The sequence below is a fragment of the Rhinatrema bivittatum genome, chromosome 3 (assembly GCF_901001135.1).
Source record: "Rhinatrema bivittatum chromosome 3, aRhiBiv1.1, whole genome shotgun sequence".
NCBI lineage: Eukaryota > Metazoa > Chordata > Amphibia > Gymnophiona > Rhinatrematidae > Rhinatrema > Rhinatrema bivittatum.
This window is the reverse complement of record NC_042617.1, coordinates 465068618-465094295: the sequence shown is the minus strand read 5'-3', so window position 1 is coordinate 465094295 and position 25678 is coordinate 465068618. Positions and strand designations below refer to the sequence as shown.

The 25678-nt window shown below is 42.3% G+C and overlaps 1 protein-coding gene across 3 annotated transcripts in view; it reads right to left on the bottom strand.

Annotated features, from left to right (window-relative positions):
• Positions 1 to 25168, bottom strand: part of VSNL1 (visinin like 1) — a 403254-nt gene extending 378086 nt beyond the window's left edge. For 2 of the 3 annotated variants that reach the window (XM_029595946.1, XM_029595949.1), the window contains exon 1: positions 24990 to 25168. The gene's annotated coding sequence lies outside the window, so the exon portion shown is untranslated. The remainder of the gene's footprint in view (positions 1 to 24989) is intronic. The other variant, XM_029595942.1, reaches the window with a different exon arrangement.
• Between the last annotated feature and the right edge of the window lie 510 nt (positions 25169 to 25678).

Here is a 25678-nt window from a genome sequence, read left to right as displayed (position 1 = left end):
GTGTAAAAAAAAGTCCAATTTAACTTACCGGTATAATATTCTTTACTGATTTTTACTATGCTTGCTATAAGCATACTTATATGCTTGCTATAAACAAAGATAGAAGCTACTATTTTAGATTATAATAGGAATAAAATATATGTAAACAAACTTGCTCAAGGCTATACTGTTAGACTTTTTTGCTCCATGGATAAGATAAGATATTTATAATTGGTAGAAAATAGATATAATGTGTGATCCTTTCTTATCAATAACAAAATGTGCTGTGCTTGTAGATGAAGGTAGATAATTATAATTAGAACTTAGGCCATGCTGATCTGTTGACTGATGATGTAAAACTTGTAGGATATATGTTGTTAAAATAAAATACAAACGTGAAACTGTGACTGGACAATCTGAAATGTTTTACTGAATCATGACTTTGTAGAAACAAACAGCATATAAGTCTATATGTATTGGATTTTGGGAATGCCAACAGAGTTTGCTCGAAGTGTGGTCTTCTCCAATGTAATATTTTTCCTATGTAATATTACATTTAAAATAAATTTGGAAGCATTCTACTGCAACTGATTCATCCTTATCTATTTTAAATTGTGGAAAAAATACCAGATCATAGATAAAAATCTCCAGAAACCCATATAGCATTAGGACTATTATAACAAGCATTGAGTGTCGGCTTTGCCCTCAGAAAGCCTTAAGAACACAGAATGACATTATAATAAAATTCCCATACCAAAATAGCACTGTCTGCCTACACTCAAACACCAAGAAGATCCCATGCTACTGATGCCAGTAATAGCAGAGGCCATTTCCTGTATCAACTTGATTAACAGCAGTTAATGGACTTTGCCTCCAAGAACTTATCCAAACTTTTTTTGAACCCAGCTACACTAACTGCACTAACCACATCCTCTGGCAACAAATTCCAGAGCTTAATTGTGCGTTGAGTGAAAAAGAATTTTCTCCGATTAGTCTTCAATGTTCAACTTGCTAACTTCATGGAGTGCCCCCTAGTCCTATTATCCAAAAGTGTAAATAACCGATTCACTGCTACTTGTTCAAGAAAAAACAGAGAGTAGGACTAAATGTTAAATTTTCACAATGGAGAAAGGTGAATAGTGGCATGCCCTAGGGATCTGTTCTGGGACCACTGCTTTTTAATATATTTGTAAACAACCTGGAAATGGGAACAATATGTGAGGTGATCAAATTTGCCAATGACACAAAATTATTTAACGTTGTTAAATCACAAGAGGATTGTGAGGAATTGCAAGAGGACACTGCCAAACTTGAAGACTTGAAAATTACTGATTAAGCACCACAGTAGCCCCTGAGGCAGCTCTATATACAGAGTGAAACTCGGCCAGAGTCAGGCCTGTGTACTGTGATAAATAATCTCTTTCACTGATCCATCTTGTAAACTTGAAGACTGGACACGTAAATGGAAAATGAAATTTAATGTGGAGAAGCACTTATGGAAAAGTAACCCAAATTATGGCTACACAATGCAAGTTTCTAGATATCATTGCTGAAAATACATTGAAATCTTCTGCTCAGTGTGCAGCAGCCAAAAAAAGCAAATTGAATGCTAGGGTTTATTAGGATAGGAATGGAGAATAAAACAGTGAATATCATGATGCCTCTATATCGCTCCATGGTATGAACTCATCTTGAGTATTGTGTGCAGTTCTGGTCACCACATCTAAAAAAAAAAATATAGCAGAATTTGAAAAGTTACAGAGAAGGACCACCAAAATAATAAACTAGATCTAACAATTCCCCTATGAAGAAATGCTAGGGACTCATCAGCTTAGAGAAGAGACAGATGAGAGGAGATATGGACATGCCAACCAAGCCTATGAGGGAGTCAGTTGGACCGTTAGATGATCGAGGGGTTAAAGGGGCACTTAGAGAAGATAAGGCCACAGCAAAAAGATTAAATTATTTCTTTGCTTCGGTGTTTACTGAAGACGATGTTGGGGAGGTACCCGTACCGGTGAAGGTTTTCATGGGTAATGATTTAGAATGGACTGAACCAAATCACGGTGAACCTAGAAGATGTGGTAGGCCTGATTGACAAACTGAAGAGTAGTAAATCACCTGGACCGGATAGTATACACCCCAGGGTTCTGAAGGAACTCAAAAATGAAATTTCAGACCTATTAGTAAAAATTTGTAACCTATCATTAAAATCATCCATTGTACCTGAAGACTGGAGTGTGGCTAATGTAACCCCAATATTTAATAAGGGCTCCAGGGGAAATCCGGGAAACTACAGATCAGTTAGCCTGACTTCAGTGCCAGGAAAAATAGTGGAAAGTGTTCTAAATATCAAAATCACGGAACATATAGAAAGACATGGTTTAATGGAACAAAGTCAGCATGGCTTTACCCAAGGCAAGTCTTGCCTCACAAATCTGCTTCACTTTTTTGAAGGAGTTAATAAACATATGGATAAAGGTGAACCGGTAGATGTAGTGTATTTGGATTTTCAGAAGGCGTTTGACAAAGTTCCTCATGAGAGGCTTCTAGGAAAAATAAAAAGTCATGGGATAGGTGGCGATGTCCTTTTGCGGATTACAAACTGGCTAAAAGACAGGAAACAGAGAGTAGGATTAAATGGACAATTTTCTCTGTGGAAGGGTGTGGGCAGTGGAGTGCCTCAGGGATCTGTATTGGAACCCGTACTTTTCAATATATTTATAAATGATCTGGAAAGAAATACAGTGAGTGAGGTAATCAAATTTGCAGATGATAAAAAAATGTTCAGAGTAGTTAAATTACAAGCAGATTGTGATAAATTGCAGGAAGACCATCTGAGACTGGAAAATTGGTCATCGAAATGGCAGATGAAATTTAATGTGGATAAGTGCAAAGTGATGCATATAGGGAAAAATAACCCATGCTATAGTTACACAATGTTAGGTTCCTTATTAAGAGCTACCACCCAAGAAAGAGATCTAGGCATCATAGTGGATAACACATTGAAATCATTGGTTCAGTGTGCTGCGGCAAACAAAAAAGCAAACAGAATGTTGGGAATTATTAGAAAGGGAATGGTGAATAAAACAGAAAATGTCATAATGCCTCTGTATCGCTCCAAGGTGAGACCGCACCTTGAATACTGTGCACAATTCTGGTCACCACATCTCAAAAAAGATATAGTTGCGATGGAGAAGGTACAGAGAAGGGCGACCAAAATGATAAAGGGAATGGAACAGCTCCCCTATGAAGAAAGACTAAAGTGGTTAGGAATTTTCAGCTTGGAGAAGAAACGGCTGAGGGGGGATATGATAGACGTGTTTAAAATCATGTGAGGTCTGGAATAGGTAAATGTGAATCAGTTATTTACTCTTTCGGATAATAGAAAGACTAGGGGGCACTCCATGAAGTTAGCATGCGGCACATTTAAAACTAATCGGAGAAAGTTCTTTTTCACTCAACACACAATTAAACTCTGGAATTTGTTGCCAGAGGATGTGGTTAGTGCAGTTAGTGTAGCTGTGTTTAAAAAAGGACTGGATAAGTTGTTGGAGGAGACGTCCATTACCTGCCTTTAATTAAGTTGACAGCCACTGCTATTACTAGCAACAGTAACATGGAATAGACTTAGTTTTTGGGTACTTGCCATGTTCTTATGGCCTGGATTGGCCACTGTTGGAAACAGGATGCTGGGCTTGATGGACCCTTGGTCTGACCCAGTATGGCATGCTGTTATGTTCCTGGGTCTATAAAATAATGAGTGGAATAGAATTAGTAATTGTTAATCAGTCGTTTTCTCTTTCAAAAAGTACAAAGATCAGGGGACACACAATGAAGTTAGTAGGTAATACATTTAAAATTAATAAGAGAAAATATATTTTTTTCACTGCATAATCAATCTCTGGAATTTGTTGCCAGAGGATATGAACGCAGCTATTAGTACAGCTGCGTTTAAAAAAGTTCCTGGAGGAAAGGTCCATTAACTATTAAGGTAGAGATGCAGAAATCCACTGCTTATTCTTGGGATAAGCAGCTTGCCGAGTGATTGGAGAAGAGTGGTAATGGTCCAGCTTCACAAGAGTGAAGCAGAGAGGAGACTGGAAACTCTGGCTAGTTAGCCTCACCTCGGCGGCAGTAAATGAAATGGACAATCTGCTGAAGGAAAGAATAGCGATCTATCTACAGTCAGGAGGATTGTTGGACCTGAGGCAGCATGGATTTACTAGGGAAGGTCCTGTCAGACAAATCTGATTGATTTTTTTGATTGAGTGACTAAAGAACTGGATCAAGGAAGGCGCTCAATGTGATCTACTTGGATTTCAACAAAGCTTCTGATATGGTCCCGCAAAGGAGGCTTGTGAATAAAATGAGAAGCTTGAGAGTGAACGCCAAGGTGGTGGCATGAATTATGAACTGGTTGATGGACAGAAGACAGCGGGTGATGGTAAATGGAACCTACTCTGAAGAGAGAATGGTGTTAAGAGGAGTGCCATAGATTCAGTGTTGGGACCGGTTCTTTTCATTATCTTTGTGAGCGACATTGTGGAAGGGATAGAAGGCAAAGTTTGTCTTTTTGTGGATAATACTAAGATCTGCAACAGAGTGGATACACCGAAAGGAGAAGAGAGAATGAGATGTGATTTAAGGAAGTTTGAACAATGGTCGAAGGTATGGCAGCTGGTATTCAATGCCAAGAAGTGCAGAGTCATGTATTTGGGGTGTGATAATCCAAAAAAGCTGTATGTGATGAGGAGTGAAGGACTGCCGTGCCCGGAGCAAGAGAGGGACTTTGGGGTGATAGTGTCTAGCGATCTAAAGACGGCGAAGTAATGTGTCAAGGCAATAGCTAAAGCCAGAAGAAAGGTGGGCTGCATAGAGAGAGGTGATAATGCCCTTGTGCAGGTACTAGGTGAGGCCTCACCTTGAGTACTATGTTCAGTTCTGGAGACCGTATCTCAAAAGGAAAAGAGACAGAATGGAAGCAGTTCAGAGAAGGGCAGCAAAAAAAAAAAGTGTGTGTGTGTGGGTGTGTGTGTGGGGGGGGGGGGGGGGGGGGTGGCTCCATCAAATGACTTATGAGAAAAGGTTGAATGGCCCTGGAGGAGAGGAGGTGCAGGGAAGATATGATACAGACTTTCAGATACCTGAAAAGTTTTAATGATGCACAATCGACAAACCTTCTCCATTGGAAATAAATCAGTAGAACTAGGGGTCAAGAAATTAAGCTCCAGGGAGGACGACTCAGAACAAACGTCAGGAAATATTTCTTCATGGAGAGGGTAGTGGATGCCTGGAAGTGGCATGGGATAAATTCTGTGAATCCCTAAAGGCTAGCGGATGGAAATGAAGAAAAGAGTGCATAGGGGTAACTTGCTGATGCGGCTGTTACTACCATTACCCAATAAGCCTTATAGTTGTGATACAACTCCAACATTGCTCTCTGCTTCAACGGCAAGAAGTAATGGGGAACTGGACTCAGACAGCAACCAACAAGGACCCTAACTTTGCAGTTTCGGAAACTAAGTATGGGGGTAAACTGTATGGCGTGGCAGATGCCACCCCCATTATGGGGGATACCTATATGGCATGGCTGATGCTACCATAAGGTTGCTGAGCAGACTGGATGGACCGTTTGGTCCTTTTCTGCTGTGATTTCTGTGTTTCTATATTGACCCCTTGGGATCCTGTTAGCTACTTGTGACCTGGATTGTCACTGTTGGAAAAGAATACTGGTCTTGATGGACCATTGGTCTGACCCAGTATGGCAAGTCTTATGTATGCAGTTTTTGCTGGTTTCCTGCCTTTTCTTTGGGCCCTGCCTTCTTATCTAAGGTTTCAGGGATCCTCCCTAGCCCAGAATCCCTTGCTGGGTTTGCTCTTAAGGAGGACCAGGCTCTTAAAGGTGTACCAAAGGAGTTTCTTTCAAACTCCCTTACAGTTCCCTAGGACAGATTTGGGAGCCACTGCCTAGATGAACCTTCAGCCTTGTGTTCCCCTCTCCCAACCCAAGGTTTTGATAATTGTTGAGTTTAATCATTATGACCCCAGTCACCCCTCCTAAAACAATCCTGCAAAAACACAGAACTGAAATAAAAAATATAAAAAAGAGATAGTATGATGAAATATATTAATAAAGGCACCAAATTGCACACAAAGTAAAAATCATCCGGCTTGCCATTTTAGGAGTTTTTACCTAGAGACTTCATTTAGAGCTGGGAGAGACCGTGGAAGGTCTAAATATAACAAGTAAGTTATTTCTGTGTTATCTCTGATGCAGCTTTGACGAACATTAGCTAATGTTGGGGCTTTTTATTTACATGAAAAAAAAAAAAGATTTAGTGATTTTGAGCCACTTATGGACATTCTTTATAGCATGTGGGGTGAATGATTGAGAGGACTGGGGTGTCTTTATGAGACAATTGTTTGTCTGGTTAAGCCTTAAAATTTTCCTGGCTTCTGTCACCCCTTGATTTTTATTTTTTTGTATAAGTTGGTGCCTTTATTAATATTTTTCATCATACTCTCTCTCTTGTATATTTTGGATTAAAATCATAATTTATTTCATATTAGAAGATAATCCCAAGCCCTGGGGACTATGAAACTCAAAAATCCCCAAATCTGGGTATACAATTTGTTAACTCCTGGGTCAGAAACACTTTACCCACTTGAATTTTGAAGAGAACCCCCAGGTATTCCAGCAACTGAGACCATATCAACTTACTGTTGCCAAAATTCACTATCCAACAACTGAACAACTCTGAAAGTTGATCAGCAACACTCCTTCTCTGACTTAGCGCTGATCAACCAATCATCCAAATTCAAGTGACTAAGATCCCCTCCTTTTGGAGGGAGGCAGCAACCACCACCATGGCCAAACCATATGGAAGGGCTTAAACTGGAAATGCTGACCTAGAATTACAAAAAATAGTGGGATCTCTGATGATCTTACCTGATGGGGATATGGAGGTAGGTTTCTGACAGATCTAGCGAGAACAGGAACTCGCTCTGCCAGACTGCCATTATCACCAAATTCAGTGTCTCCATATGAAAACATGGAACCTTTGCAGCCCAAAAGCCTTCATCTGTGGTGATCCAGATTCATTCCTGATAACACCTGATAAGCCGACTAACCACAGCCTATCACTGTGCAGTGTAGGCTCCACACAAAGTACCAGCTACACCATTACAAGGTTTCTTTCTCCTCCATGAAAGGACTGTCTCCTGATCAACCCACATGGCTTTTGAGAAGTATATGACCTACATGGACAACACTTCCAGGACTCCCAGTAATGTTGACAGTCATACTGCACTTTAACCAAGCCACAGTTCCTATCCCCTGGCAGACACTGTAACTTTGATTCACCTAAATCCTTCAACTTCTCCAAGTCTTCATCAAAGAGAACATTCTTCTTAAGGAAAGTTTACTAAAGTGCATCTTAGAGGCATTGTCGGCTGATCAATGTTAAATCTTTAGCAACCTCATAGCCAAAACCATTGAAATCATGTTCATGGTAAAAGTCCAAATAAGTTCATATCAGAGTCTACTAGGAAACCGCTGAATACTTTGGATCATATGGGATATAAATGATTTAAATTTCATAAAATTCACATTCAATTCTATAAGCACGACCTCTTGTAACACACCACATGTATCACCATCATCTGATTCCTCTGGAACCAGCTGGATCGAATGCTCACACCACAAAGCCTCCATACACAGAAGCCTTTAACGAAAGAGCCACAACCTCAAAAGACTGTTTAAGTAGAGACTCAACTTTTCAATCATAGGAATCCCAAAAAGAGTTGTACTGTCTTCTACTGGAATTATGGTCTTGCAGGTCACAGCCGATACCAGGACATCCACTCTGGGGGATGAAAGAACTTCTCCAAGTCTTAACCCAGGGGCTACCTATTTGAAGGAGACTCCGGCCAAGTCATGGGGAACCCCATAGACTCTCCAGCCTGGTTCTCTAAAATGGCTGTGGGCTCAGAGTCACCTGCTCAAACCAAAATGGTAGCTGCCACGTGATCAACCTGCCCAGACTCTCTCACTGGATTCAGAGAGATCTTTCTCCTCACCAGGAACCCGTGGGAGTCAACCTGGGATGTCCCTGAGGCTCCCTCTTTGCACAGAAAGCAGAAGGAGCCATCAGCACTCTTCTGCTGCCAGCTCCCAAAACATCTGCCATGTGGCTGTAAATCCTTCACCAAAATCCCCTGCACTTCAGGTGATCTCACAAACCTCACTTTCTGTGCACCAAACCCAAAGCTCCTTTTATCAGATTCTCTCTGCTCTTTTTTTTAAGTGATAGGCCAGCCCAGGCAGAGAAACCCCAGAAGAACTCTCACTGAATAAATAAGAGAGAGAGAGAAAAGCAAGTAAGGAAGTTAGAATAGGAATACTATAGGGACTAGGAAGAACAAACTGACTCCCAGTTGGATTTTTAATGTAAATGTTGTGATGTATTATATTTTATGAATATTGTATAAACAAATTTTGTAATCTGCACCGAACAGATGTCTGGAGGTTGTGGAATATAAGCATTTTAAATAAATAAGATAAAATTCTTCTTATGGTCCCCCTAGCTTGACCATTAGCGAACAGGCCTAGCTTACTCCTAGGAGACAGCAACCAGAATCCTATTGCATCATCCACCATCTGCTGGAAACAGCAAAATACTGGATAGAGTGTCTGTTGCACCAATTTTTAGGCAAGGGAGGATGTCAGCCGGAAAGTTTCTAAATTTAGGCACTCAGCACCAGTCAATTTCTCAAGGGCTCAATATAGGTGTCCAGCTGCTAAAGTTAGGAAAACTGGCCTCTCATATTCAAAAAGGTTTGTCTGGCTAATTTGGGGATTTACCCAGAAAACAACAAGGTAGGCAATCTAAAAAAGCCGTGAGGAACAACAAAGGAATAGACGTATGAAACAATTGTTTCATACGTCTCCACCCATTAAAGAATTTGGAATAGACTATTCGGGCATCTAATTTTGGGATTTAGCCAGACAAACTCTTAGTCAAATATACTGTCCTGCTGAACAGTTAAGTTTCAGCAAGGTAAGTTTTTATTCAACTATAACTCAGCGAGATTAAAAAAAAAGAGCAAGGAAGGGGCATTCCAGGGGTGGTGTTTAAATTTACCTGGCTAAGAGTGTCATATTCAGTGCTAGCTGGGTAAAGTTAACCAGCTAACCTTAGAGAAATCTCAGGTCTCGAATTAGCTGGATAACTATTAATAAAAGTTACAGGGGGGGGGGGGGAATAGCCCCTATGTTCAGAGAGCTCAGTAAGACTGCTGACTCTCACATTGAACATGACAGTTTTGAGGGTCCAGGGAGGTCATGGCAATTTGTAGCCCTTGCTGTTCAAGGCCAGGAGATCTTGCATTTGAGCCTCAGAGCCCTGGCTCAGGAAGAAACCTGTAGGAACTATGAAACTAAACAACATTAGGGAGATTCATCTCCGGAGGATCCCTCGAGGGACCAGCATTAGGCAGGGGTGGTTCTATCATGAGGCAGGGTAAGGTGGCGGCCTCAGGCGACAAAATTCAGAGGCAGGAAAAAGTGGCCCCAAAATACTTCTGCCACAGCTGCCTCACCCTTTCTTCAGGCCAACACCAGTGGCAAAACTTCAACAAACTGCCCGCAGGGATCCCACCCCCGCAGGCAGAAGAATCCTCGGGCTGGAGGCACATCTTCTCTGAAGCACCCGTGGGGTTCTCAGCCCCACGAGCAGAAAAAACTATCCACAACAGTATAGCTTATATAACGCCACCCCCATGGCGCATTTCAGTAACATAGTCCACCCCTCCCACGATGCATCTTAGAGTGGCGCGGCCCTTTCCCCTCATGGCGCATCTTTGGCCCAGTGGCAAAAGAAGAAACTCTGCACAGCTTCAACAATGTGTTCCCCCGTCCCCCCAGCTCACTTCAGTGACATGGCCCACCCCTCCTGCAGTGCATCTTAAGAGTGACGTGCCCCCCTTCGCTCCCTGCGCACACCTCCTGCGCCCTTGAATGTGTGTATGACAGAGAAGGAAAGTGCCCATGTTTGTCAGAGAGAGAGAAGGAAAGTGCCTGTGTGTGAATGCGAGAGAAAGAGAGCCTGTGTGTGAGAGATGGGGAGTGCGTGTGTGTGAGAGAGAGAGAGGGTGTGAGGGTGCATGTGTGTGTGTGGAGAGAGCCACAGAGCATGAGAGAGTGTGTATGTGTGTGTGTGAGGAGAGAGAGAACCACTGAGAATGAAAGAGTGCCCGTGTGTGTGTGTCTGTGTGAGAGAGAGAACCATTGAGTATGTGAGTGCTTGTGCATGCATATGAGAGGGAAAGAATCAGTGAATAAGCATGTACATGAGAATGAACATGTGTATTAGAGTGTGTGGGAGAAAGAGAATTAACATTTGTTACAGTAGGTGTATGACAGAGAGAGGATAAAGTTTGTGCATGTTCCTCGTCCCTCCCCACCAATCCAGGAGAATCTCAGGGTGGCTGGAAATCAAAAGTTCCCAGGTATGGAAAGCAGAAGATTTTTTTCATCCCCATTAGTTTTACATAATTGAATGTTATTTGAAGTTTCTGCTCTTTTGAAATATTTTATTGGTATTTGGTAAATTTTAAAAATGTTTTGTATGCATTTTTTATTATTGGATATTTTACTATTCATCAGCTGATTTGACATTTTTTTTTATTGGTATGGTTGATGTTTTATATTTCTTGATTGTATTTATGTTTATCAAGAATAGTGATTTTTTTTCCCATTGTTGCATTGCTTGTGGTGATTTCCAGTTCAATTTTTGTCTGCCTGTTTCTATTTATACTTTATAGTCAGTTTATTCTATTTGGTGAGGGTCTGTCTGTGTTCCATATTTGTAACTACAGTGAGGTATTCTGCTAGTGTGTAGTTTCTGTATAGATCTATAGCAGCCTGTTTGTTCTGTTACTTAATAGATGGTATATTGGTGTTGTAGGACCTGTTGTAATATTTGCAGTGGCCTTTTCATTTGTAAGGTTTCTACTGTGAGTTCTGGCATTTAGTGCTTTTTGGTATGGGAGGTTTATAATATTATAATCATAATTAAGTTTTCTCATGGCTATCTGAGGGCCTAGCCTTCATCTAAATAGGCCTAATACCATATGGGTTCCAAGTGTATTTTTTCCAGGGTTTTCTGCAGCGCACATAAAAATATCACATGATATGTATATTATATTTATCTCCAGAAGAGTGTACTTTGAATGCCCTTTTTCATGTAAAATCTCCATTTTTGGGTTGGGAAAGTGGTTAATATGACATTTTAAAATAAATGCATAATTTTAAATTGTGTGTGTGTGGCAGGGGGAGGGGTATGGTGACACATGGTTATAAGGTTCACCTAGGGATCCTAATACCCTTGCATCTGCCCTGAGAGAGCGGCAGTTGGTAGGGTTGGTAGGGTTCCTGGGAGTGTAGTAGGTTTAACAGTTCCCTAGAAATATCATCACTGGCACTCCTCTGGGAACCCTGACCCCTGCTTTCTCCCCTTCCCCAGCATTTCAAATCCCTGAAAGGGCATATTCCAGGGGGGACCCCCCTCCCCTGGTCCCCTCAGTAATTTGATCTATGCTGCACCTTGGTTGGGGTGGAGGGCACCATCTCATCCCTCACCTCAAGGAGCAGATTGTCTTGAGTCGCCCCTGGAATTAGGTGTGTCCCAAATTGAGAGCTGGATATAAGGAGCTCTAGCTTGACACACCTTGTCCTCAAAGGAGTTCACTCTATCATACCCCTGTTGCCTGGCCTGTTTCCTACTATATCCTGGCTCCTGATTTGTTCCTAGTCCTTAACTCCAATCCTGGGTTCTGCTCTGTTTACAGTTTTCAGCCTCTGCCTGGTAAGTCTTGGGTCATTGTCTGCCTGCACCTAATGGCCCAACCTGTGGGAACAGAGGCTGGTTCAGGCAGAAGACATCAGCTCCAGACTGCCCGACCTTTCTAAGGTATGCTCCTGTCCAGGTGTGGGTCCTCCTCTTCTTCCTCAGTGGTGTGTGTCATGACAGCTTGGACCAACCCAAACAGAGGCCTGGCTAAAATGGAGCAGCTTCTGCAGACCCAGAATACCTGACGGTCCTTATGGAGGCAGTACAATGGTTGCAGACTCCACTTCATGCCCTACAGCTGAATGTGGACTCTCTGCAGGGCACTGTCAAGGTGAGCAGATCTTGACTGGCCACAGCACCTTCAGAACCCCAATTTCCACTTCCTGCAAAGTCTGGCAGAAATAGGAGTGATTTGCGGGGGTTTCTGTACCAATGCAGGGACATACTAGCCAAGTCCCAAATCCAGTCTGGCAGCCCCGGTGCTGCCTTGGATCAGAAAGGTCTCCCAGTTGGGCAGCATCACCCTGGTATAGCAGGAAGTAATCCTGTAAAAAGGATCTGCTCTCCAGGTAATGCGTTGTCCTCTCGCACGGAGGACAAATCTCCCAGGGCTATTGCCCAGGAGGGAAGGGTTAGGCCGGCCATCACGGTTGGTGATTCGATCATTAGAAATATAGATAGCTGGGTGATTGGTGGTGCGAAGGTGGTGTGAAGGATGTGGACCTCACGGGTCACCTAGATAGGATTATAGACAGTGCTGGGGAGAAGCCGGCTGTCATGGTACATGTGGCCATCGACAACATAGGAAAATGTGGGAGGGAGGTTCTGGAAGTCAAATTTAGGGTTTTAGGTAGAAAGCTAAAATCCAGAACCTGGGGTGGCATTTTCTGAATGCTCCCTGTTTCAAGTGCAGGTCCCCAGAGGCAGGCAGAGCTCTGGAGTCTCAATGCATGGATGCAGGGAAGAGAGATTCAGTTTTGTAAGGAAATGGACAAACCTTTGGGGAAGGAGGAGACTTTTCCGAAAGGATGGGCTCTACCTTAACCAGAGTGGAACCAAGCTGCTGGCACTAACTTTTAAAAAGGAGATGGAGCAGCTTTTAAACTAGAACAAGGGGAAAGCAGACAGTCACTCAGCAGTGCATGGTTCGGAGGAATGTATCTTTGAAGGATACTAATGAAACAGGAGAGTTAGAGCAACCCAACAGAAAGGTTCCAATAAAAGCAAATGTAGTCCATGTGCCTATAAGTAAAGAATCAGCTGAGCTAAAGAATTCCGAATTATCCCTATCAACTGAAAAGCAGGTTGTTAATACAAACAAAAAATGCACTTTAAAATCTCTGTATGCCAGTGCCAGAAGTCTAAGTAAGATAGGAAAGTCAGAGTGTATAGCAGTGAATAATGAGATAGACATAATTGGCATTTCAGAGACCTGGTGGGAGGAGGATAACCAATGGGGCAGTGCTATATCAGGGAGCAAATTATATCGCAAAGATAGGGAGGATCAACTTGGTGGGGGTGTGGCGCTTTATGTATGGGAGGGCATAGTGTCCAACAATATAAAGATCATACAAGAGACTAAATGCACAGTAGAATCTATATGGGTAGAAATCCTATGTGTGTTGGGTAAGAGTAAAGTGATAGGTGTATACTACCATCCACCTGGCCAAAATGATGAGACGGATGATGGAATGCTAAGAGAAATCAAGGAAGCTAACCAATTTGGCAGTGCAATAATAATGGGAGATTTCAATTACCCCAATATTGACTGGGTAAATGTAACATCGGGACATCCTAGAGACATAAGGTATCTGAATGGAATAAATGACTGCTTCATGGAACAATAGGTTCAGGAATCAACGAGAGAGGGAGCTATTTTAGATTTAATTCTTAGTGGAATGCAGGATTTGGTGAGAGAGGTAACGATGGTGGGGCCACTTGGCAACAGTAATTGTAACATGATCAAATTTGAACTAATGTAGCCAAGTGCAAGGTGATGCATATAGGGAAAAATAACCTATGCTGTAGTTACACGATGTTAGGTTCCATATTAGGAGCTACCACCCAGGAAAACATCTAGGTGTCATAGTGTGCTGCAGCAGTCAAAAAAACAAACAGAATGTTAGGAATTATTAGGAAGGGAATGTTGAATAAAACAGAAAATGTCATAATGCCTCTGTATTGCTCCATGGTGAGACCGCATCTTGAGTACTGTGTACAATTCTCGTCACCACATCTCAAAAAAGATATAGTTGCACTGGAAAAGGTACAGAGAAGGGTGACAAAAATGATAAAGGGGATGGAACAGCTCCCCTATGAGGAAAGGCTAAAGAGGTTAGGGCTGTTCAGCTTGAAGAAGAGATGGCTAAGGTGGAATAAGATAGAGGTCTTTAAAATTATGAGAGGTCTAGAACGGAAAGATGTCAATCAGTTATTAACTCGGATAATAGAAGACTAGGGGGCACTCCATGAAGTTAGCATGTAGCACATTTAAAACTAATTGGAGAAAATTTGTTTTCATTCAATGCACAATTAAGCAAAGGAATTTGTTGCCAGAGGATGTGGTTAGTGCAGTTAGTATAACTGGGTTTAAAAAAGGTTTGGATAAGTTCTTGGAGAAAAAGTCCATTATCTGCTATTAATTGAGTTGATTTAGGGAATAGCCGCTGCTATTACTGGCATCAGTATCATGGGATCTACTTAGTGTTTGGGTACTTTGGAAACAGGATGCTGGGCTTGATGGACCCTTAGTCTGACTCAGTATGGCAATTTCTTATGTTCTAATGCAAACTATGGTTTTGCCTACAACTGCACTCATACCCATCAGAAACACTCAAGATGGATTTTATGATTATCGTGCTCACAAAGAAGGCCTCATATGTGTAAACTATATATATATTTTTTTTTTCACACATATATATAGTTTTCACACATACATATATTTATATATATATATATATATATACACACACACATACATATATATACACACACAAACACACACACACTATATTTATTTTTAAATAAAAAAATGATTGCAATTTGTTCACTGCTTTTTTTGTATATGATAGTCATTGTAGCCATGTCACATCTAAACATAAAGCAAGCTCTTGCTTATAAGGGTATACTAACCTAATATAATGTGACATTTAGAACAATGAAAATAATGACACATATTATAGAGAGGAAATATTATTTAGTTTTACATAGAAATTATTCAAATATATCTCCTATGTATTTTCTTCATCCTAGTCATTTTAATCAAAGGGTTAAGGTTAAGTGATCATCCTCAATTCACAAGCTAAATTTACTTAGGATCAATTTAATTTGCATGCATCTCATTTAAAAAAAAATCCATTTGTAAAAAGAGAATGATTTCTTCCCCTTCTTCCTTTCTCCAGTCCCTTTTATAGTTAACTAGTAAGAGAGCCCATCAAAAATGACTTGTCGTCTCCCCACTCCGCCCTGGTACTGCATTTCCATAACAACCTCTCCCCTGCCCTCGGCCAGCATCGCCCAGTCAATCTTCACATCCCTCTGAGCCACATCCACCCTCTTAGCCCTTGAAACACAAACACTTCTCAGTAGCGGGGGCGATGCCTTACTGCTTATGCTCCTTTGGCAGTTTTCTTTGAAGTGTGGACTACATGTGGCATACGTGTACCCTCCCAGCTTTGCTGAAACATACAGAAACCATAGCTGAGACTCCAACTGCATATATGTGTAACCCCGACCCAGGGTCTCCGATGGGGGACACTCAGCATTGGGGAGAAGTCCTGGAACTAACTGTCAGCTCCAAAATACCGGTCTTCTGTTGGGAGGAAAGACAAACCTTATCTTTTTCTTTGTGCCAATAAAGAAGCTGGACATGGTGATGGTGTTTCAACATAAAATGTTACTGAAGATAATGTTCAATATGGACAGCCTCCATAAATGCAACTTAAAAGCAGTAAATCTATTAAATTTATGGTCCCCTAACTCTACCCCTCAGGATCCCTTTTTTATTCCTGGATAGAATGTGAAGCTGCCCTGGACAATCTGGAAAAGGGTCCTCCCATCTCCTTAGGGATGTCCCCTGAAATATCCGAGATCCACTGCTTGCTCTTAAACTCTCAAACGTTTTCTCCTCTCCATTGTACCTTGTGGGCACCTCCTCAGCAGTTTGCTATTATTGAGCATCAGTGTGGTGGCTCGGTTTCTCCTCTTGGGTACAGTACCAGCTGGGTATCCACTTCTTCTACCAATTGCTGGGTTGGCATCAAATCCCTTAGACTGAGGGATGCCTTGTGAAAAAAAAAAATCAAATCCTTGCACCTCTCTCTCGCTCGGCTAAGAAGGGAGAGTAAAAACTCCCTCCCAACAAAAAAATTATCCAATGTATTTATTTAGATAGTTATATTTCTTACATGCTCAATATTAAAACCTCTGAATGAGGAACAACATCAATTAAAATAAACCAAAACAGAAGTAAAAATACATTTAGGGACAAGCCTTCTGTCACATCTTTAATGAGTAAACTGCCTAAAAAGAAAGATAAATTATCAACCACTGAATGTGAGTTTAAATAAATCTCTTTAATTGTCTAAAACTCCTCAGCCAAGGCTTTGGGCCTGTAGTATAGAAGCTTAAGGAACAGCTCCTACCCGTTCAACTCTAAACTAAAAGAATCAACAAAAAAAAAAAAAAAAGCCATTGCAGCAGCCTCCAGTGCGGATGCTATGCCAGAGATGGTTCATTCCTCTACTCTTCACTGCATGACTTAACTATTAGGCCACACTCCTTAGCAAGGATCCCTACGTATGGATGGATTGGGACACTCTGCAGAAAGAGCAGCTGCAATACAGGGTTCTTCACTACGCTAGAGCCCTGTGCCATATGCATGGTTATAACAGGGATCCGGCCGCCTCATCCTGAAGAGGTATGAGACACAGTGGTGGGTTCAAGAGGGAGGTTAGAAAACGGGGGCGGTGCTAGCAGGAGGCTTAAAAAGGTGAGCCGGATTGCTCATCCCACCTTTCTGCTGCTCTATTGCCAGTCGGTACCATTTTAAGCTCCACCTGGCTCAACCCAGAGCAATTAAGAAAAAAAAAAAAGGCTTTACTTCTTCAAGCATCTAATTTACTATTGCAGACTACTACTTTTTCAATATATTACTGATTATTAGGCATTTGTAACTGGACTTCTCCCCATCAGTACAGAAGTTTTGGTGCTGTTTTCCCAGATACAGAAATGGATCCATCCAATTCTGTGGGATCTTTTCTGTTAGGCAAGGCACAATGGGGATCAGAGCCTTCGACAAACCTCTAAGTGGACAGCTATACCTGCTTCAGAGGAAGCCACAAGGATAGGGCCTAGCACAAGCCAGAACAATGTCAGGCAAAGTTAGGAGTTAAAAAGCAAAGGCAAGAGTCGTGTCTCAGCTGGCGGGGATTTACCTAACTAAGATATTAACCCTTGTCCCTTGCCTCCAAAACACTTCCACTGAACCCATGGGTACTGAAACCAGGGATACCACACTGGAATTACTGCTCCAGGACTTCAGGTGGCCTCCATAGTCCCGACTCCATTTTGAGCAGAAGGTGAGGGACCGGCCCCAGAAGAAGAGACTGGGAACCTGGCAACTGGTACAGTTGGAAGCAGCTAGTGGTTCTGTCATGCAGTTCAAAGGCCACTGGCAAGTTTAGAAAAAAAAAAAAGACCCACATTGAGCATTTGTCCTAACCATGGCTTAAAAAGGAACATGGAGGTTGCCTCACAAGCAACTTGTCTTCAACATCTGACTGATGAGCAGCATCTGGACTGTTTATTTGCCCTACTCAGCAAGGAAGCAAGCAGGTATAGACCTTCCTGAGTCAAGGAGCTAACAAAAATCAAAGAGGTGAGAGCCACTGAAGTTGGGATAAACCTCACACCCCAAACAAACCCCTGTCCTAAAAGGCACCCAGAGAGTCAGTGCTATCAAGATAGCAGAAGGCTCTGCAGTGAAAAATGAGGATTCAAGCATTGATGGGAAGCTTTGATGGCTGGCAGTTGAGGATAAGGGGCAGAGGGAGAATGGGCTGGACCACCAGGTTGCTGGAGTGATTAAAACGGGTTTTTACTATCTGCGGTAAAATAAAGAGGATCCATCAATTTTTCACTCAGCCAGATTTTGCCAAGTTTCTGTATTCCTTAAGTCGTGTCTCGAAAATTGTAATTCCTTATATTTGGGACTGGCTGGCTGACCAAACATCAGTTACAGCATGGACAGAATGCTGCAGCAAGACTGCTGGTCTGGGCTGGGCTTACAGTTTTGTGTTTTCTTTATTCTCCCGAATTGTAATGGCTACATGTTATTCAGCAGGCTTCTTTTCTAGTTCTGGTTTTGGCATTCAAGGTTCAAAATAGGATGGGTCCAGGTTGTCTGGCTAGGACGTTACCTTTCTATCAGCTGGCTAGTAACTTGATGATTCTATCGCTGCCACTGGTCACGCACGCTAAGGTTTGTGTTCAGGTCTCATGTGCAATACCACAGATACGGAACACTTTGCCACTGGAGTTGCACCAAGTGGCTGAGCGGAGGCAGTTTAGATAGGGTTTGAAGAATTGTTTCCTGAAAGAGAGGAAGAGCAGAGTGATGGCGTCAGACAAAACTATTTTTATATTATCAGGGTCTCTGTGGTTGCCTTACTATTGAATATGTTAGTATGAGTATTGCATTGTAATCCGTTCTGGGCGTTTTTGGTAGGATAAGTAAAATATTTACCACCGCCCCCCCCCCCCCTCCTCCCTTCCCTCATGGGGTTCACTGGAATAAGAAGTCACACAGTTCCCAGAGTAATTCCTCAATATCCCAGATCTCTTCTTGTCATACATATAGGCCGATGCAATACATGAGCGTGAAAAGCGGGCGCTCAGAGTTGAGAGCCCACTTTCTTAACGTGCGCCCAGACACCACTCCTGGGAGCGCGATGCAATATGTAAATGGGGAGCGGGGGGGGGGTGTCGAGCTGCCAAGGAGGTGCTAGGGACAAATGGGCGCGCTTAGCGCCTCCTTGGCAGCAGATAACCAGGAGGGGTGGCTGTCAGCGGCTTAGGGAAATGGAGGCTCAATTTTACGAGTGTCCGTTTTCCTAACCCGTGCACAGCCACGGGTTAGGAAAATGGACGCTCGTTAACTGAGCATCCGTTTCCCTAACCTGACCACGGGCACTCTTTTTTTTTTAACCTTTTGGTTCCTACGACTTAATATCGCCATGATATTAAGTCGGAGGTTGTACAGAAAAGCAATATTTTCTGCTTTTCTGTACAATTGTTTGGGCTGCTTAGAAATTAACATCTGCTCTGGGCAGGCGTTTATTTCTGAGCATAAAAATGTGCGGGTCGGGTGCACATTTTTTTTTTTTAGATTTGGGGAGAATAACTAATAGCCTCATCCACATGCATTTGCATGTAATGAGCAGTATTAGTTTTGCGGGGTTTTGGACATGCTAACCCCCTTATAGCAGAAGGGGCTGTGGACATGCGTCCCAATCGCACGTCCAACCGCGGGTTAAACAGTGCACGTCGCTGAACGCACTGTTTTGCATCGACCTCATTGTCCACACCAACTGCTGGGATTGCCAGGGTTCATCTGGCAGGGGGGAGGTTCAACCTCCTGGGCCCCTGGGGCAGTAGTGGGTAACTCAGTCTTAATCATGAACTCTCTCTTTCACTGGTTGGTAGATGCTCACAATAGAAAAAAGTCTTCTTGGAGGAAAAAGCACTCTTATTATTATTTAAAACTTTTCTATACCGTCATTCAGTTAGGTACCATCATAACAGTTTACAATAAGGCACAAATATCAATATTGGAAACACATAATAAATTATATCACTGAATAAAGCACCGAGTCAAAGAATGGTATTCAACTGAAAACTTACTTTAACTTAAAAATCAAGATCCAGGCTAGGACTGCAAACATCATGAACACCAAAATAAGAATCATAACAACAAAAGCTGTGGTCTCTTTATCCATAGCCCCTCCTCTACTCACTCTTCTTTCTCTAACCAAACCAGTTTCCAACATCCTTTCCCTCTGGAGGAAGGGAAAAATCTCTTCAACAGCCAGCATAAGGCAAAGGGTCATTGGAAAAAAATGCCCTTGTTCCAAACATTAGATGATTCCAAATACTCTTCAAAAGTCCTTACAAGCCAGCAGTTTTATCTACTGTTTATTGGCCATGGGATAAAACAGCCAACTTCCAACTCCCACTGCAAGGTGACACTGGCCTCACCACAGGAACTGGTCACAAAAATCTCTCCAACAATATCTGCACTTTCAGAGTCTCTGCCTTGTTGTTTGCTGGGCGCAAGCAAAAAAAGTAAATAACAAAGCTCCTCAGATTACATACAATCCTTCTAGAGACAGGGAGATTAGCCCTCCTAGTAGAGGAGTGGGCAAAAATATCGTCAAAGCTCTTCAACTAACTTCTTCTAAAAAAATCTCCAACTGTCAGACACTTCTTGATCTATCCACCGGAGAGGAGAAAGACCCTTCTGCACATGATCAGGGGAAATGGATACCCATCCCAAAAAAGGGAAAAGCCAATGACAAGGAAGGACCCCCACAAATTCCAAAACTCTATCAAAGCTGGAAAAGCAAAGGATAAACTACTGGCAGAGGCAATGCTCTGCTACAAATAGTTAAATCAAACTCTTAAGAAGAGGCAGTTGTCCTGCACCTGCATAGCAGGATGCAAACTGAACTCCACCCCTTTCTCCCACCCTGTACTCTCCAGTTCTGCCCCCTCGATGTATGGGAATTCAGCTCCGCCCTTCTCATTCCCTGTACTCTTTAGCTCCGCCTCACTATCCAGCTCTACCCCCCTCTCTCTCTGAATTGTCCAATCTACTCTCTACTACCACATATGGAAATTGAGCTCAAACCCTCTCTCTCTGGCTGTCTTCTCCAGCTCTGCCCCTCTCTCTATGAATTAAAAAAACCCAATCCACTACCATACAGTACCTGAGATCAGCCTGGACTGTCTAATACCACCTGTCTCTCTTAAGCACTTCCCACACTTCACAGTATTTCCGCATGCTTGGATGGGCTTTTAATGCTAATAAATAAATAAGGAGGGTTAGGGAAAGCATCAATGAAAGTGAATAAACCTGGTAAGGTGTTCAAGTCTACCTCCAGCCTCAGTCAAGAGGAATGGATGTTGAAGATCAGCAGCTTTTATCACATATCCCCAAGCAGACACATGAATCCACACAAATCTCTGAGCAGGCACAGCATTAATCCTTTATGATCTGACTTTCAGACGAGCCAAAACAGGGTGGGACAATCTGGATAACTGAGCACTCCTTTTATCTTCTGTAACAATAAGTCTCATAGACAACATCTGGGCCTACCATCAAAATGGTGAAATGGTTGGGCAGAGGATGGATGTTGTGGGACCAAGTAATGCCAGTGTTGATTCAACATGCAGAGACCCACATTCATCTGGATGTCATTTTAATTCATCTGGGTGGAAACAACTTGGCCATGTTATCCACCATCCAGCTGACATGCAAAATCAAGAAGGATTTGGTTCACTTGAAATTAAAGCTCCCAAATGTGAAAATCATTTAGTACAGCATCATCCACCAGGAGAGTGTAGAAAGATGCATGCCCCTTTAATAGGAAAAGATTAACAAAAAGATAAATTACTTTGTCAGGCATATCAGTGGCATCCCTATTAGACATGAACTGTTAACAGCTGAATGCACTGGTTTATACCAACATGATAGGGTTCACTTATCTGACATTAGCGATGTTATATTTAATTGCAGAATGCAATACAATTAGTATTACTAGGTCATTAATACAGCAAACTTCAGAAAAAATGGCTTCCTATTGGTTAAATAAAACATCGGGGAAATGCACTTGCTATGGTAGAGTTTTTGAATGGCTGCAAAAGTCCTGCAGGTGGCAGGAGGAGGTAGATGACACATGAAGTCTCTTCTCCACGTCCTCACCTCCCCCACCACTTCCAGTGCTCCCCTCTGCTCCCTAGAGCAAAGCATGAAATTGTGGACCTTGTTGCCACTAATGCAGCTGAACTACCCAACCACTCCTCTCATGTCAGACAAAGGCCTCAGTAGCAATAGAAGAAACCTACTGCTGTCATGAAGGGAGGCAGGGCTCTTACAAGCCATAGTGGCCATGGCACTGACAGTATGTACTGGCAGGAGACAGATAAGTTTCAAGATAGAGACCCAGAAACCCTGGCAAGGACCACATCGGGAGAGTGGTGGACTTGGGCTATGTTGGTGGTTTGCAGCAGATAAGAATGGTTGTGTGCAGCAGTGGACAGCGATGCAATGGGTATAAGGGGGGGATGAGAGAAAGATCAATGTAGGAGTGACAAAGGGAGCAATGAGGGCTGGGGATAAAGGGGAGCAACTTGGAAAATAAGATACAGAGCAATGGGTCACGAGAGTAAGCCATAGGAGGGTGAGAAAGTGAGTCAGAGAAAGTGTGTGTGAGAGCAATAGGTAATGAGAAAAAGCATACAAGAGAGTTACGAAATGGCTCCAGATTTTCAGGACAGGCTGATCTAATCCTGGTTTCACCCCACTGCATGCAGGGACTTGCAGTTGTGCTTTTCTTCAGGAATGCAATAGGGAAATCGAAACTACAAGTCCCTGCATGCAATTCGGCATAACAAGGACTGGATCTACCTGGCAACATTAGGAAACAATAAGTGCTAGGGGTGAAAAGGAATTGAATGCTATTCAGGAGGAAAGGGGTGGGTGTTGGTAGTTAATGTTTTTATCATGCTAAAAAGTCAAAATTGTGATGAAAAATGATCATCCCAGCTGAAAACCGTGCTGGAAAATGGATTTCTTTCCTAGATGTCCTCAGTGGTTCAAATATTGATGAAAGGGACATAGGTGGCCATACATGATAATTGCAAGGTGACCAAACATATGTAAAAATTGCATTTCACCTTTTCATTTCAAGATCTAAAGTAATGCAATTGGGTTTAAGTTTGGTTGCAGTTTTATTTTCTCAATATTGGATTAATCTATCAAATCCAATTAGCCTTCAGCAAAGAAATTCCATAAAGAGAGGACAAAGGAGATACTAAGGATAGTGGGTGATACACTACTGCACCTCTTCCTTCCCCTCCGCATTATTAAGGAGCTTCTATTTGCATGGGGGAGGAAGAATAAGGAAGTGCAGATGGTTCCACTGCCTTATAGTCTTCTTTATACATCAAGAAGACTAAACCTGGACAAGGAGAATGAGCTTCTTTCTCACAAATAACCCAAGAAATGTTCAAATGTCATTTCCAGCACTATGTTTCAAATGTAGCTAAAGCAACAGACAAAGAGATGTTAGTGCTCTGATATGCAGAAAATCCCAGTCATGATGTCTGCTAAAACATCTGCAGGGAGAGAGTCTTTTTTTTAAATCCAAAATGCGGCAAGTCTTTCCAAGGAGAAACAATAAGTGCAAATATTTGTACTTTTATCTTCAGCAGAAAAACAAACGGATCATAGCAGTTTAGGAAGAAAATAGTTTAAAAAAAAACATTAAACAAACTGTATTTCAGGACATAATTAATTTTTTTCAAACAAACCTGAATGTCTAACGTGAATGAATAGAAATAATATCAGTATCATTTCCTAAAAAAAACCCAATATATCATATTTTGGTTCATTCTTTTCACTGACACAAAATCCTTATGGTTTCCTTTTTCTGCATCTATTTTAATCTCTGTTTTGATCACCTAGAATAAAATCACATTCTTCTTTCTCCTTCATGCGAAGAAATTAACAGATATCAAAAAGCAGCTTTTGCTTTATCCACTGTCACAATTTGTGTCCACCTCTTCCTATTCCAAGTAGCCAGGGAGGATGGGGACAGGATCGAGCACTTTTAACCATGAGCACCAATGCAGCAAGCCCAGTTACAAAGAAAAAATAATGTCTAAACCACAAGCCTGGAGATAAGCAGCAGCACAGAAAGAAATACTGTGCTCTGAAATTCAAATAACCTACATGCAAAAAGCACTAGAATAAAAAGGGAAGTAAGTAGGAATATTTCAGCAGTTTGTTTTGCCTAATGGGTATGACCTTGGCTTGCCAGAGTTGATGTTCTCTACCGGGATTGTTTATTAATGTTAACAGCCGCAGAGTGATTTTTTTTCACCTATGTAATAAATGTAAACACCTAGCTTTCTAGCCATCAGCTGAACGTTTTAGGATATCAAAGATTAAAAGAGAGCAAAATGCATTTATCCTTTTTTTTTTCCCCCTCCTGGGTTGTTTTTGATGGCGTTAATATGTATTAATCTGATACAATTTCCTCATCTGCAAAACAGTGATCGAGACTGCGTCTGGGGCAGTGCTGGACGAGTCTCCATTCTTTCAAATAAAACAGTGATTTATTTCTCTTTATTTTAAAGAAGATAATGTATCGAACTTTGCTCGGTAACAATCAGGTATCATACAAACATCTAAAACATGCGGCTACCAGCACTACAGCATATATCACCCAAACCAATCCTCCCTGCGATGCTTACATTAAAATCGTTTTCACTGGCAGCATCTTGACAATTTGCACACAGAAAAAGAAAATGCTGCATGGAGGACAGAGTGGACCTGATTACAAATTGTCATTCTCCTTCCAGTGTATCATCAGTCAAAGCACAACTTCATCCTCCGCACTGTACCGTATACAAATGATTCTTTGCATGCACCACAAGACCGTGGAACTAATTTCTTTATTTCAAGGCTCAAAGTTAAAAAAAAAAAAAAACCTTATCTCCAGCATACCCGTTAGTACAGCTATTTCATTCACTTCTTCCCCTAACGTACAATCTCCAACCTTATTCCTGATAAATGACAGGACGGTAACAACAGCCAAACACTTTCAACCATTACCTATGTAATAAAACAATAGTTCATTACAGAAAGAAGACCCAAGCACAGCCCTGACCATAACCTTGCACCAGCCAGCTGAAACATATATTACATTTTCCTGGCAGTTTCATTGCTGATCATGCTAGAGACGGTCACACTTACAATTAACGCTGTGTGGTCACCTAACGCAAAATGCAAAACTCAACAATGCAGATCTAGGGGGAGAGAGGGATTGGTATTGTAGCCTGGGGGCTAAAATAAATATTTACATTACTTACTCCTCGAGGTCCCAGGAGCAGGCAGAGTCAGGAGTTAAACAAGGAAAATGCTGCAGTAGCTGAAAAGGCAGGCAGAAAAAAAGGATAAGGAGGGAGGACCCGGCAGAGCTGCTCAGTTCACAGCAGTGGCAGCACAGGCAGGGACTGGAGCCGTGCTGCAGAGAGAGGAGCACTGGGGAGAAGGTCAGCTGGAAGAAGAGAGGAGAGCGGCTTAGAGGCGAGTGAGCTCCCCCTGGAGGCCGAGAAGAATTGCAGCATGCAGCACCCACACAAAAAAGGCAGAAGCCATAGAGCAATCCTGCTGCTGAAGAAAAAAGCACGAGGATCCTCGTGCTGAATCAAGGAAGCACATGGAGGAAGAGGAGTTAATCCAGAGGGCATAAGAAGAAGCCCTGAAGCCTGGGAGTGTCAGTCAGTCATTCAGGAGCTGCAGAGAAGAGATGCTGTGCTGAGCCCAAGGCAGAGGCAGCAGAGGTGCTTAGAGCTTGGCAACAGGAGGGGAAGGTGACAAGAGGAAGCTCAGATGGCCAGTGGAGTAGAGAATCACCAGGAGCCGCTGGAGCAGATGCTGCAGGAGACTGCCTGACCCTGAAAGATGCTGATGCGGAGATCAGAGACCAACAGAGGTAACAGGGGAATAGTGCAGAAGTGGTGAGAGGGAGCCTGCTGCCTGTCAGAGTTGCAGAAAA